Source organism: Microcebus murinus, chromosome 2 (assembly GCF_040939455.1).
Source record: "Microcebus murinus isolate Inina chromosome 2, M.murinus_Inina_mat1.0, whole genome shotgun sequence".
Lineage (NCBI taxonomy): Eukaryota > Metazoa > Chordata > Mammalia > Primates > Cheirogaleidae > Microcebus > Microcebus murinus.
Window position 1 is genome coordinate 123,415,362 of NC_134105.1, and position 13,207 is coordinate 123,428,568.

Here is a 13,207-nt window from a genome sequence, read left to right on the forward strand (position 1 = left end):
ATTGAATTCACTGAATAAAAGAAGAGACTCTCAGACTGAATGAGAACATAATCACCATGGAATAAGATATTTATAAAGGCCACATTTTAAACACAAGCTTTCTGAAAGTAGAAAGGATATTTTTTAAAATGCCAAGCAATTATGAACCAAAGAGAACTGAAGTAGTGATCTGCATTTCAGACAAATTAGAAATAAAATTATAAGACATAACAAAGGACAGAGAGAAACATTATATATTGGTAAAAGAAACAATGAATCCAAAATATATAGCAATATTATTATAAAAAGTAATATTAACATTTATTGAGGACTAGGCACCATTCTAAGTCCAAATCTAAGATCTTTTCATGTATAAACTCATTTAATCTTCACAACAAGCCTATGACAGAGTTATATTGCTATCACCATTTTACACATGGGGCAACTGAGGCACAAATATATATAATCATAAATACAAATGCATCCAACAATAAAGCCCTGAAATACAATGCAATGACTAACAAAACTAAGGAGACAAACAAATTAATTAATTGTGATTAAAATGTTTAGATGTACCTTTAAAAATCTATTGAATCAAGCACACACAAAAAATAATCCTTGAATTCACAATGATACTCAAAGAGGGAAGGAGGTCTCATTTACAGAACAATAACAACTAATAAATGTGGAAGACACAGTAGAAAAAGAAAATTACCATCTGCAACAATGTAGTTCTTGATTCAAGCAAGGATCACTGATGTATGATAAAACCACTGGGTGAAGGTTATTGAGAAACACAATATTTAACCAGTCTTAAATAAGACTACTTACTGATTTCAAAGTGGAAAGAATATACCTGCACAACAAAAAGATCTGGTGGACACCACCTAAACCAGGTCACCAACCGTGGACAAACTGATATCATGTGCCTCCTCATGTGATGCAACAGGAAGAACATTACTTTGACCCTCATCACAAGGAAACAATCAGAAAAGTCCAGACTGTGGAACATTAAGACAATTGAACTGGACTCTAAAAAAATGTCAATCCCAACCAAACATAAAACATAATCCCTGATTGGACACTTGATCAAAATTAAAAGTGAAATAGCTAGTAACCACTTCGGTCTGGCACTCACAGCCACACTCACGGCTGCACTCACGGCCCACAGCCCCACTCACAGCCCACAGCCACACTCACAGCCACACTCACGGCCCACAGCCGCACTCACAGCCCACAGCCGCACTCACAGTCCAAGCCGCACTCACAGCCCACAGCCGCACTCACAGCCGCACTCACAGTCCAAGCCATACTCACAGTCCACAGCCGCACTCACAGCCGCACTCATGGCCCACAGCCACACTCACAGTCCAAGCCGCACTCACAGCCACACTCACAGTCCACAGCTGCACTCACAGCCCACAGCCGCACTCACAGCCGCACTCACAGTCCAAGCCGCACTCACAGCCACACTCACAGCCCACAGCCGCACTCACAGCCGCACTCACAGTCCACAGCCGCACTCACAGTCCAAGCCGCACTCACAGTCCAAGCCGCACTCACAGCCCACAGCTGCACTCACAGCCCACAGCCGCACTCACAGTCCAAGCCGCACTCACAGCCCACAGCTGCACTCACAGCCGCACTCACAGCCGCACTCACAGCCCACAGCCGCACTCACACTCCAAGCCACACTCACAGCCCACAGCCGCACTCACAGCCCACAGCCGCACTCACAGCCCACAGCCGCACTCACAGCCGCACTCACAGCCCACAGCCGCACTCACAGCCCACAGCCGCACTCACAGCCGCACTCACAGCCCACAGCCGCCCTCACAGCCCACAGCCACACTCACAGCCCACAGCCGCACTCACAGCCACACTCACAGCCCACAGCCGCACTCACAGCCGCACTCACAGCCCACAGCCGCACTCACAGTCCACACTCACAGTCCACAGCCGCACTCACGGCCCACAGCCCCACTCACAGCCCACAGCCGCACTCACAGTCCAAGCCGCACTCACAGTCCACAGCCGCACTCACAGCCGCACTCACGGCCCACAGCCACACTCACAGCCCACAGCCGCACTCACAGTCCAAGCCACACTCACAGCCACACTCACAGTCCACAGCCGCACTCACAGTCCACAGCCGCACTCACAGCCGCACTCACAGTCCAAGCCGCACTCACAGCCACACTCACAGCCCACAGCCGCACTCACAGCTGCACTCACAGTCCAAGCCGCACTCACAGTCCAAGCCCCACTCACAGTCCAAGCCGCACTCACAGCCCACAGCTGCACTCACAGCCCACAGCCGCACTCACAGCCGCACTCACAGCCGCACTCACAGCCACACTCACAGCCCACAGCCGCCCTCACAGTCCAAGCCGCACTCACAGTCCACAGCCGCACTCACAGCCGCACTCACAGTCCACAGCCGCACTCACAGCCACACTCACAGCCGCACTCACAGTCCACAGCCGCACTCACAGCCGCACTCACAGTTCGCACTCACAGCCCACAGCCGCACTCACAGCCGCACTCACAGCCCACAGCCGCACTCACAGCCCACAGCCACACTCACAGCCGCACTCACAGCCCACAGCCGCACTCACAACCGCACTCACAGCCGCACTCACAGCCCACAGCCGCACTCACAGCCGCACTCACAGCCGCACTCACAGCCCACAGCCGCACTCACAGCCGCACTCACAGCCGCACTCACAACTCACAGCCGCACTCACAGCCGCACTCACAGCCGCACTCACAGCCGCACGGCGGTCTGTGCTGTGCATCGACCACCGGTCCGGTCTGCTCTCGTGTGATGAGGAAAGCTTGAAAGCACTGACAGCGTGTTTTACTTTACAGGCAGCTTTACTTGTCATGTAAATCAGAACAGGTAACATATACATATATGTTTTCATTACGTTATTTTTAAATGTTCACAATTTTATTTTGATAAATGAAAAATTAGAAGAGTCATCACAGCTGTCGGCTAAAGTCGCTGTGCGCGTTCATCTGTGGCTGTCGACTGTAGTTGACTCTGGTCCCGAAGTGGTTAATGAATTAAAGAATAAAACACTGATTACCTTAACAGGTATAAAATATTGAAAAAGTTCAATCTTTTAATGGCCTTAAAAGAAAAGAACTCAGAAATCTAGAAACAAAAAGTAAATTCCTTAAGTCAATGAAAGAGATCTACAAAAAGAGCCACAAGCCGGGCGCTGTGGCTCACGCCTGTAATCCTAGCTCTTGGGAGGCCGAGGCGGGCAGATTGCTCAAGGTCAGGAGTTCAAAACCAGCCTGAGCAAGAGCGAGACCCCGTCTCTACTATAAATAGAAAGAAATCAATTGGCCAACTGATATATATATAAAAAATTAGCCGGGCATGGTGGCACATGCCTGTAGTCCCAGCTACCAGGGAGGCTGAGGCAGAAGGATCGCTCGAGCCCAGGAGTTTGAGGTTGCTGTGAGCCAGGCTGACGCCACGGCACTCACTCTAGCCTGGGCAACAAAGCGAGACTCTGTCTCAAAAAAAAAAAAAAAAAAAAGAGCCACAAGAAACCTCATTTTAATGTACCCCCTTCAACACCAAAAGCAGACACCTCTATCACTGTTTCTGCAACTGCTTTGAGACACAGTCCTCCGTGACTTGGCCAATGCAATGAGATGAAAATTACAAGGGAAGACCAAACTGTAATTGTCTGAAAATAACAAAGAATGAATAAGAATTTTATAGAAAAAATCTTATAACCTTTTAAATCATGTAAATTCTGATTAATAGAGAAAAACCCAATGCTCATGGATAAGATGAGTTAACATCATAAAGATGTAAATTTTCTCCCAATTTAATGTATAAATTTAATGGGATGACAAGAAAAATTTCAGCAGGATTTTTTTAACATCTTATCAAACTGATTCTAAATTGACTACAGAAAGATAAATATCCACGAGTAATAGAATTTTGAAAAAGAAGGAGCAGAAGCAGTCACTTGTTTTTGGAGTTGCTATAATAAGTTACCACAAATAGGGTGTTCTAAAACAACAGAAATTTATTCTCTCTCGGTGCAAGAGGCTAGACATCCAAAATCACGGCGTCAGCAGGGCCACATTCCCTCTGGAAACCCTAGGTAAGAATTCATTCCTTGCCTCTTCCAGAGTCTGTGGCTTCGGGCAGTCCTTGGCTTCCCTTGGCTTGTGGCTGTGTCACTCCAGTCTCTGCCTCTGTCTCTGACTCTTTTTTTCCAAATAAGGCAGCATTCACAGGTTCTGGGGATTTGCATGTGGACATGTGTTCTTTAGGGCCCCACACAAGCCACCGCACTCACCCCGCCAGAATGAAGGCAGACTACAAAGCCCTGGCACGCCCCGCCCCGTGCGGACAGACCAGACCAGTAAGACAAAACAGGAGCCAGAAAGAGTTCCAAGCTAAAAACTGGGCATATGGGACATCTGACATGATAAATCATTGAGGAAGGGTCAGTTCAGGAAACTGTTTTGTAAAAAATAAAACTATATAGAGATCATTTTAATTTGGGTCCTTTATTCAAAGGTAAAATCCAGGTTGATTAAAAACCTAAAGATTAAAGATGAATGGTGTGTGTGTGTGTGAGTGTGTGTGTGTGTGTGTGTGTGTGTGTGTGTGTGTGCCAGAAAATAAAGGAAAATACCCTGGAACCCTTTGGGTCAGGAAAAGATTTCTTAAGACCCCAAAAATACAAACCATAAGGTGAAAAATTGGCAATTTCAATTACATCAAAATTAAGGATTTCTTCTTTGTAGAATTCTACCCCTCTTTCCAGAAGGTGAAGCTTCATTCCCCTCTCCTTGAATGTGGGCGGAACTAAGTGACTTACATCCAAAGAACAGAGTATGATAAAGAAAACAATTTAACTTGACAGTGGAGAAACCTAGCAGACACCCCCTTAACCAAGTGTCCAGGGTTGACATTGCTAGTGGTGAGCTGTGTTTAATGTTATACACCCTTTGATATGGTGCAATTTAAAAAAAAAAAAAGACACCTTACTTCTGTTGTCTTCTTCCAAAACATGCATAAACCCAGTTTAATCATAGTAAATCCTCAGACAAACCTAAATTGAGGGACATTACTCAAAATGCTTGACCAATGCTTCTCAAAATTGAGAAGGTGATGGGAACAGGGAAGACAGAGCAGCTGTCACAGGCGGAGACACTAAGGAGACGCAGGACTAACTGCAGTGCACTGTCCTGGATTGGGTCCTGGAACAGGAAAAGAGTGTCAATAGGAAAACTAGTGAAATCTGCATAAATCTCTGGTTTAGTTAATAGCAGTAAACCAAGGTTAATTTCTTAGTTTTTTTTTTGTTTTTTTTTTTTTTTTTTTTTTTTTTTTTGAGACAGAGTCTCGCTTTGTTGCCTAGGCTAGAGTGAGTGCCGTGGCGTCAGCCTGGCTCACAGCAACCTCAATCTCCTGGGCTCAAGCGATCCTTCTGCCTCAGCCTCCCGAGTAGCTGGGACTACAGGCATGCGCCACTATGCCTGGCTAATTTTTTTTTATATATATATATTAGTTGGCCAATTAATTTCTTTCTATTTATAGTAGAGATGGGGTCTTGCTCTTGCTCAGGCTGCTTTCGAACTCCTGACCTCGAGCAATCCGCCTGCCTCGGCCTCCCAGAGAGCTAGGATTACAGGGGTGAGCCACCGCGCCCAGCCCAATTTCTTAGTTTTGACAAATGCACCAAGTTAGACCCAGTAAGACATTACCATTAAGCAAAGCTTGGTGAAGGGGCAACTCTCTGTAGTAGCTTTACAACTTTTCTGTGAATCTAAAATTATTCTGAAATAATAATTTCTCTTCAATAAAAGATACAAGAAGAAACTTCCATCAACTAAAATTCACAAAAATGAATGTCTAAATATGCGGAACCCCGGTAAATAAATGAGAAAGACTAGAAACCCAACTCTGGAATAGAAAAGGCTACGACAGACAGTTCCCAGAAGGGGAAATAAATGGCTAGGAAGTATATAAAGAGATGCACTATCTCACAAATAATCAGAAATATGCTAAATAAAATCAAATAAACACATTTACATGAATCAGTTTGGAAAAAAATACGGATCAGAATGTGGAGAAACAGGAAACCTAGTTCACTCCTGGTAGGAGGGGGACGTGGAGCAGGTGTTCCGGAAGGCACCTCGCAGTGCTCCGTGGGATTAAGTGGTTACCCTGTGACCTGTGACCCCCCTCTGGGGCTCACTCCCTAGAAACACCCAGAACAGTAGGGGCATAGGAAGGAGTGGTCCTCACAGCACTGTTGGCAGCTGCAAGCCCGGAGGCAGCGGCGGTGTTGTGACTCGGGCTGTGGGCACGGCGGGCGCGCTGGGGCTGTGGGCACAGTGTGTGCGCGCTCGGGAACACGACACGCAGAGGCACTGGCCACATCACCTTCCCCAACGTGCGTGGGTCCTGGAAAATGATGCCAAGTGAAACAATAAATGGCTATATATATATATATATATATATATATATATATACACACACATGTCTTGAAATAACCATTTATATAAATTTAAACATCATACATTTCAATGGCATATTCCAAACACATTAGTATGCATGTTTACCATATATCAAGGGATAAAATAGGCGTGGGGGGTGGGGCTTGCAAAGGGAAAATACTGAAATAAACTAACACATGGGAGAGACCATGAGCAGGCAGATGCCATGCGCTCCATAGGATGACGACTTCGGTTTGCACTGAGGTCCAAACTAAAGAAAGCAGGGGAGAGTATGGTTCTGGATGAGGGCTCGAGGAGATCACCTTTGAGCTAAGAGCATGAGTTTTAGTGTGGAAAAATGTGGGACAAATATATTATCTGTTCAGCAGCCCTTTTTCTTTACATACTGATTACAAAATGAGTCATTTCTTAATGGTCAGATAAGTCATGCTCAGATAAGAAAGCCATTGCTGTACCACGTTTCATTACAATAAGATCCACCTACAGACAGCCTGACACTCATGAGTAATTCTTTCCGAGACCTTTATGAATCCCCTTAATTCACAAATAACCACTATGGCTCATAATTTCCCCTGTAATATGCATATACAAAGAGTGAAAAACAACATTTTGGGGGGTGTTTGGGGGCAGGGTGTCACACTCATTTACTTGCCATGTAACCCACTGCTACACTCCAGCACCCCAGCCCGCAGGTGAAATTATAATTCATGCTTCAGCAAAAATACAGACTATAATATATTTTGAACATGGAGGGTCATTTGCAAATAATGAGAAATGCAAATTTTAAATCAATGAAAGTCCAGAAAATACTGTGAGATTACCACAGCAGTGCTCTGGAAGAGCTACTGGGGCTCTTTTACGTGTTTGATACAATCTCTGAAATAACGGAGGCCACGCCACAATCCCTGCTCATGTCGATCGACACTTTGGCCTGCAGCGCAGACCACTGACTCTAAGCAAATCACAGAAGATTGAGTTTCTAAAAGAAGCTGTTGATTTCAAAGCTTTTAATGATTCAAATTTTCAATCAGCATTTTTTTCCAGTTCACGGATTCTGTGGCTCAACCAATGTGTGCGGCCCATCTCCTCCTAAATTCTTATAGTAATACAATCCTGCCCATCACTATACCTCACTCTGGAAAATAAAGCCTATATGTTCATTTCACCCTCATTTACCTCGTCAGATTGCAGAAGCATGGGAAAGAAAGTAAAAAAAATTAAAAAAAATAAATCCCAGCAGCATCTCAGAAAGCGTCTAAAGGGAAGCTGACCGAGCCAACGATCCTTCACACAGCTGGCCCGACGGGAGACTGTGCACAGGCTGGCAGCTCTCGCGGGGACGCAGGACAGACGCCCGCGGAAAAAAGAGAAAGAGGAGAGTGGCTTCAGCCTCCAGCCAGAACTGTGTCCGTCTCACAGGGTCCTTCCACCACAGGAGCCTGGAGGTGAAAATAATTCTGCTTTAAAACGCACAGGGGCTATGCAGAAACGCAGCCGACGATTGCGAGCACCAAGGGGCAGGGCATAGGCTCCTACTGTGTGGAATTGCATGTTATTCAGAAAGGTGATTTTAGAAATGAAGCCGGTGGGGAAATAAATAGAGTAGGAACTCAAAATTCACTCAGGTATTGCCCCTGTATCTGTAAAACTAAAGGATTGTAGCTTGTGAAGGTAGTGCCATTAAACTATGACACTGAAGGTCACTCCTATTGCCCTTTTCTGTGAAGGACCTCACTGCTCCTCTGCCTCGTTGATGCCATGCAGCCGGCGCTCACTCACTGGCTCACCTGGAGCCAGCCAGGTGATATTCAGAAAGCCTCATGCTGTCGTAAAGGTCTCCCGGAGCCGCTTCCCACGTTCTGTCCCCAGTGGTGACCCACCCTCATCTCTGGCCTCTTCAGTGCCCCCAGCCAAGCTGCTATCCTGCGAATTCCCAGTAGGGGAGCCAGGTGGTGGCAGTAGCAGAGTATGATTTCTATAGGTGTGTGGCAAATGCATGTTTCACTGGGGTTACCTTGAGAGCCAAGGGCAATCAACACTGGAATATGTCTTGCATGTAGGAGGTGCCCAATAAAAATGTATTCGATGAATGGAGACATAATGAACAACTGACAGTTCGCTGCAGTAGCAGGAGACCGAGGGAAGAAACAGTCAGCATCCAATTCTGGCAGGTCTGTCCAGAGGAACAAAACCCCAGCTGGGGGTGGAGCACAGGGACAGAGCTCAGCTTCCTGGAGGACAGCGCTGGCAAGGAAGTAGCAGGTTTCCAGGGCGACAGCCAAGGAGGCTGTGGATGAGAACAGGGTTCCGGTCGCAGCAGGGAAGGCGGGGGTAGAATGCGGTCAACTCAGCCCGCGTTGAGGAAGTCCGTGCAGGCTCGCGGGCACTCAGCAGCCGTGGCAGGATCAGCCAGGAGCGGGCAGGGAGCACTGCGGAGGAGGGGACCTCCGGGCCTGCCGCAGCTAAGCAGGACCCGGGAGGACTGCTGCCCACACCTCCTGTTCGCATCTCTTGCCTTTCTAGCTGGCTCCTCTTGGGCAGTTAATTCGAGCCCTGGCGGAAAGGCCGCTGACCAGGAGGCCTCATCGGAAGCACCAAATTCCAGTCCCAGCCCTGCCATGACCGGAAAGCGCCCTAAGGCAAGTCCTTTAACTTCTCCAAGTCACGCCTCCCATAATTAGGAGCGATGGCTAAACTCTGAGGATAAGGGAGATTAGCCCTATGGAAGGGCTCTGTAAAGAACGTAGCACCATGAATGTCGGCTATCTGTGCAGTAGGCAGTGTTCCATGTTGAAGCCGGTGTTGAATTTGTCAAACTGAATTTTATATTATTATAGAAATAAAGCTTTAGTTTCTCATTCAAGAAGTTCGAAGCATCAAGCAGGCAAAATGAGTTCTGCAGGGAGCCAGAGAGGCCTTCTCCGGGCCGAAGGCGCGCTGCAACCGGCATCCCCAACTCCGCGCCGGCCCTGCTTGCCGCTGGGGTCTGCCGCCTGGGCACGCCGCGCGGCTGAGCACCTGCTGCAGGGCAGGTAAGCAAAGCCTTCGCTGAGGCCAACAGTCGTGGGGTGTGCAGCCTATCCACGCGTGGCTCTTATGCTGCATTAGGATGTATGGCCTCATAGGTCCGGAAGTCCTAGAATGTGGGTCCTCGCGGCGTGCTCTACGTGACTGGCTGATAAACGGTCATTTACTCACTGGCTTTCATGGCCCATGAGAGCCTTAACCTGGAACACTGTCCCTAACCACCCCTCAGTGACACGGCAGTTCCTCCTGACGGGCTGTGAGTGGCGGCGGCATGGTGGCGGGTGGGGAAGGGTGAGGAGCAGCCGGTGCGCGCCGCCGTGCCCGGACTGCCACCTCGCTGCCTAGAGGAAGGCCAGGTCTGCACTGGTGTGTCACACTACGGCACGCACTCTAGCACACAGGCCATGTCACACATATGAAGAGGTTTCGGGGAAGTGCTTACGTGTTATGAATAGCATGTGTTACTTGATCAAGTGACTTAGCCTTCAGCGTCCACCTTCTGCTGGTTCACACCCAATGACTGTGTTCACCTGCTTGACATGCTCTTCAGGTGCAGGCAAAGGAGTGGGGTATGTTTTTCCATTTCCTGGTGGCACCTGCGAACGCTTCTGTGACTTTAGGCAAGTCACTTCTCCACTCTGGGAAGAAGCAGTCCGCCACTTGGTAACAGATGGTTCCCAGTTTTGCTTGTAAGATCATTGGTTGGCATTTACAAGGAAGTTTTAACAGAAATTATAAATAGTAGTTTGAAAATGTTACAATGGTTATTATAATAACAATAGCTACAAGGACTGAGTGCTTATTACTTGCCAGAAGCTACACTAAGCATCTTCCATGTAAGACTCCCGCGGTGACTCACAGTTAGCATGAGAGGGGACCCGCAGTTGCCATTCCACAGACGAGCCTGAGGCTCAGAGAGGCCAAGTGCCTTGCCCCGACGCCACGAAAGACAAAACTGCAGCTTGACAGCTGTGCTCTTGACCACTCCTCCACAGTGGTGACCCTTGTGTTCTTTATACTTACCATAGTTCCCAGATCTGAAAATGAATAGTTTTAATTGTGCAATCAGGAGGGCATTCTGTGGTTACCATCAGCCATCCAAATTTGGTGTTAGCTGTGCACAGCTGATGCACGAGAGCCTGAGTCAGGGCCGGGGCCAAGTGAGGGATGAGAAAGAAGAACATGGAGAATGAGGAATGGGGTAGAGGAAGAACTCAGAGATGAAGGAGGAGGAGGGTGAGCGAATGGAAATGGAAAAGAAGACATCTTCGTGGGCGAACATGAAAAGGAACAGTGGAAGGACGTCAGAGCAAGATAGTGAGAGCCTTTGAGTGTCAAATTAAGGACTTTGGACTCTATTCTGCCTCCTAAAACAGTGCCACTTTTTGCTTCATGTGGATTTCGTAACATGAAAATGTAATGAATGTTGGTTAAAACAGCTGTCAACTGGAAAAAGGAGACAGCAATTGCTGGCATCTACAAAGACCAAAAAAAATTTTTTTTAAAGAATGAGATTACTTAAGTGCCATATTTGTAATAAGAATCATCTTTTCCTTTGAAGTAATAAAACAAGATGATTTTCACATTTTCAAAATACTAATGATAATCCAGCACGTTAAATTATTGCAAACACTGAGGTGCCTGTGATCAGGGACCATATCTTCTGACGTGGCGTGTTTATGTTTTGTTTTATACGCCCTCCTCAACAGCATCCGCCCCTGTCTCTACACTCAGCAGGTACTCCACAAACACGAGTGGCTGGAATTCCCAGGCAGACCTCCATCCTCAGCAGCTCCTGAAATATGAAGCCGGAAAACTGAGGCAGAAGTCCAATCATGAGCCAACCAAGTGGCATTTAAAAAGACTGCTTCTTGAAGCCTTCTAAAGTATTCAGGGCTCAACCCACTGCAAGAAAAAATCAAACACCAGGCACCTGCCCTGCACAGCAGAGCCGCGCTCACGCGTGCCCTGGCGTGCTGACGCTGGGAAACAGAGGCGCGGGCCCTGCCCTCCAGGACGCAGGGAGTGGTGGGGCGGAGCTGGTGGGTGGAGGGCATCCGTGAGTCCCGCACAGAGAGGCTGGGTAGAGGGAAGACGGTGGGTGCAGGCGCCAGGGCAGGACCCTCCCAGACAGGACCCTGTGGCCTTCGCCGCTCCTCTGCGACCGTGCGAGGAGGCCGCCTCTGCTGCACCTGGCAGTCGAGAGAAGAGGGAAGAGGGGACGTTTGCTTTACTTTGATTCCTTTTGGCCATTATCCCCAGGGACGTCGGTCGCCTTCCAGCCCAGGAAGGGCCTGCCCCAACTCTCGGGCTTCGTCTACCCCTGCTCTAGCCATCCTGGACATTTTTCTGTTCCTCAAAGTGGAGTATTCCCTCCACTTTGGGCCTTTCTGCAGTCTCTTCTTCTAACTGCCACATTCTTCTCCCTCTCCTCCCTCCCCGCTAGCTTGGCTTTCTGGGCTCTATAACACATTCATGCGTCTGCTTAGACGTCACTTCTGAAGGGAAGCCCTCTCTTCCCCAGACCAGGTTGAGTGTCCTGCCATAAACCCCTTAGCACCCTATTGTTCTCTCTTCATGACTCTTATCACACTTGCGAGTATTTGGTCATTGCCTCTGACCCCTCTAGATCTGCGGTCCCCAAGCCCCGGTATGGGTTTGTGGTTTGTTAGGGACCAGGCCTCAGAGCTCCGTGGCCCCCCTCCCCACTCCCCACCTCCACGGTCCATGGGGAAATTGTTTTCCATGAGACGTAGGAAACAGGGGAGAGACGCAGCAGGAGGTGAGCGTGGGCTGGAGCAAGGCGCCATCTGTGATTGCAGCCACTCCCCACCACTCGCATAGCCACCTGAGCTCCGCCTCCCCGCAACCCCGTCTGGAAAACCTGTCTTCAGTGGAACCAGTCCCTGGTGCCAAAAAGATTGGAGACCACTGCTCTGACCATGAACTTTCTGAAGACAGGGCTATATCTGTCTTTTTTCCCACCATCTCTTTGGCATCAAGAGCAGGACCAGGCATAGAACAGATGTCCAACAGGTATTTGTTGAGTGAGTGAGCGAGTTCATCTCTACAGAAGACCAAGTTTCTGGAGATTGGCATTAGTCCCCTGTGAGTTTCTAGAGGCTGAGACCAAGCCTGGTTCATCTTTGTGGCTGGGTGCCCTGCAGCATGCTGAGACATCGCAGTCACTGGGGTCACAGGCTGGGCCAGAGCACAGCCGAGCGTGAGACAGGACCTCCTCACATGGGGCTCTCCTCTGCCCAACTCCAGAAGACCAGCTCAAGTTCACCCACTACAGGAAACCTTGCCTCTCCAACCCAGCCCCAAATCAGCTTCCTCTTCTCAACTCCTATGGGCCTTACTGACTGTGCCGTTCACTTAGCCCTTCTCCCTCCTGTCCTTGCCTGTCTCTCTCCTGAGCTCCTTGAAAGCAAAAGCTGTGTCTTCTTTTCTTTAATCTCTTGACTCCTAATTCCCTACACAGAGTCCATGCTTAATACATGTTGATTCAGAGCTAACAAGAAACTTAATTTGTTTCCAAAAGATTTTATAAACTCCTTCCCTGGTGGACTTTGACAAATAGGGTAGATATTCAGGTGTATGGAAAGCTGAGTGAGAGCTTTTCTGGAAACTCGAAGGCAAACTACATTAAGTCCCTATCCAAGCCTTCGTCTCTACGAAAAGTATCTCACTGACA

General features: G+C 48.2%; 1 long non-coding RNA gene across 1 annotated transcript in view; it reads right to left on the bottom strand.

The window, feature by feature from the left end:
* Positions 1-5,030: 5,030 nt before the first annotated feature.
* LOC142869604 (uncharacterized) overlaps positions 5,031-13,207 on the bottom strand; it is a 28,722-nt gene continuing 20,545 nt past the window's right edge. Inside the window, exons 3-4 of the long non-coding RNA XR_012918203.1 lie at positions 6,272-6,430; positions 5,031-5,220 (exon numbers count right to left, since the gene is read on the bottom strand). This is a non-coding gene — a long non-coding RNA (uncharacterized LOC142869604). The remainder of the gene's footprint in view (positions 5,221-6,271; positions 6,431-13,207) is intronic.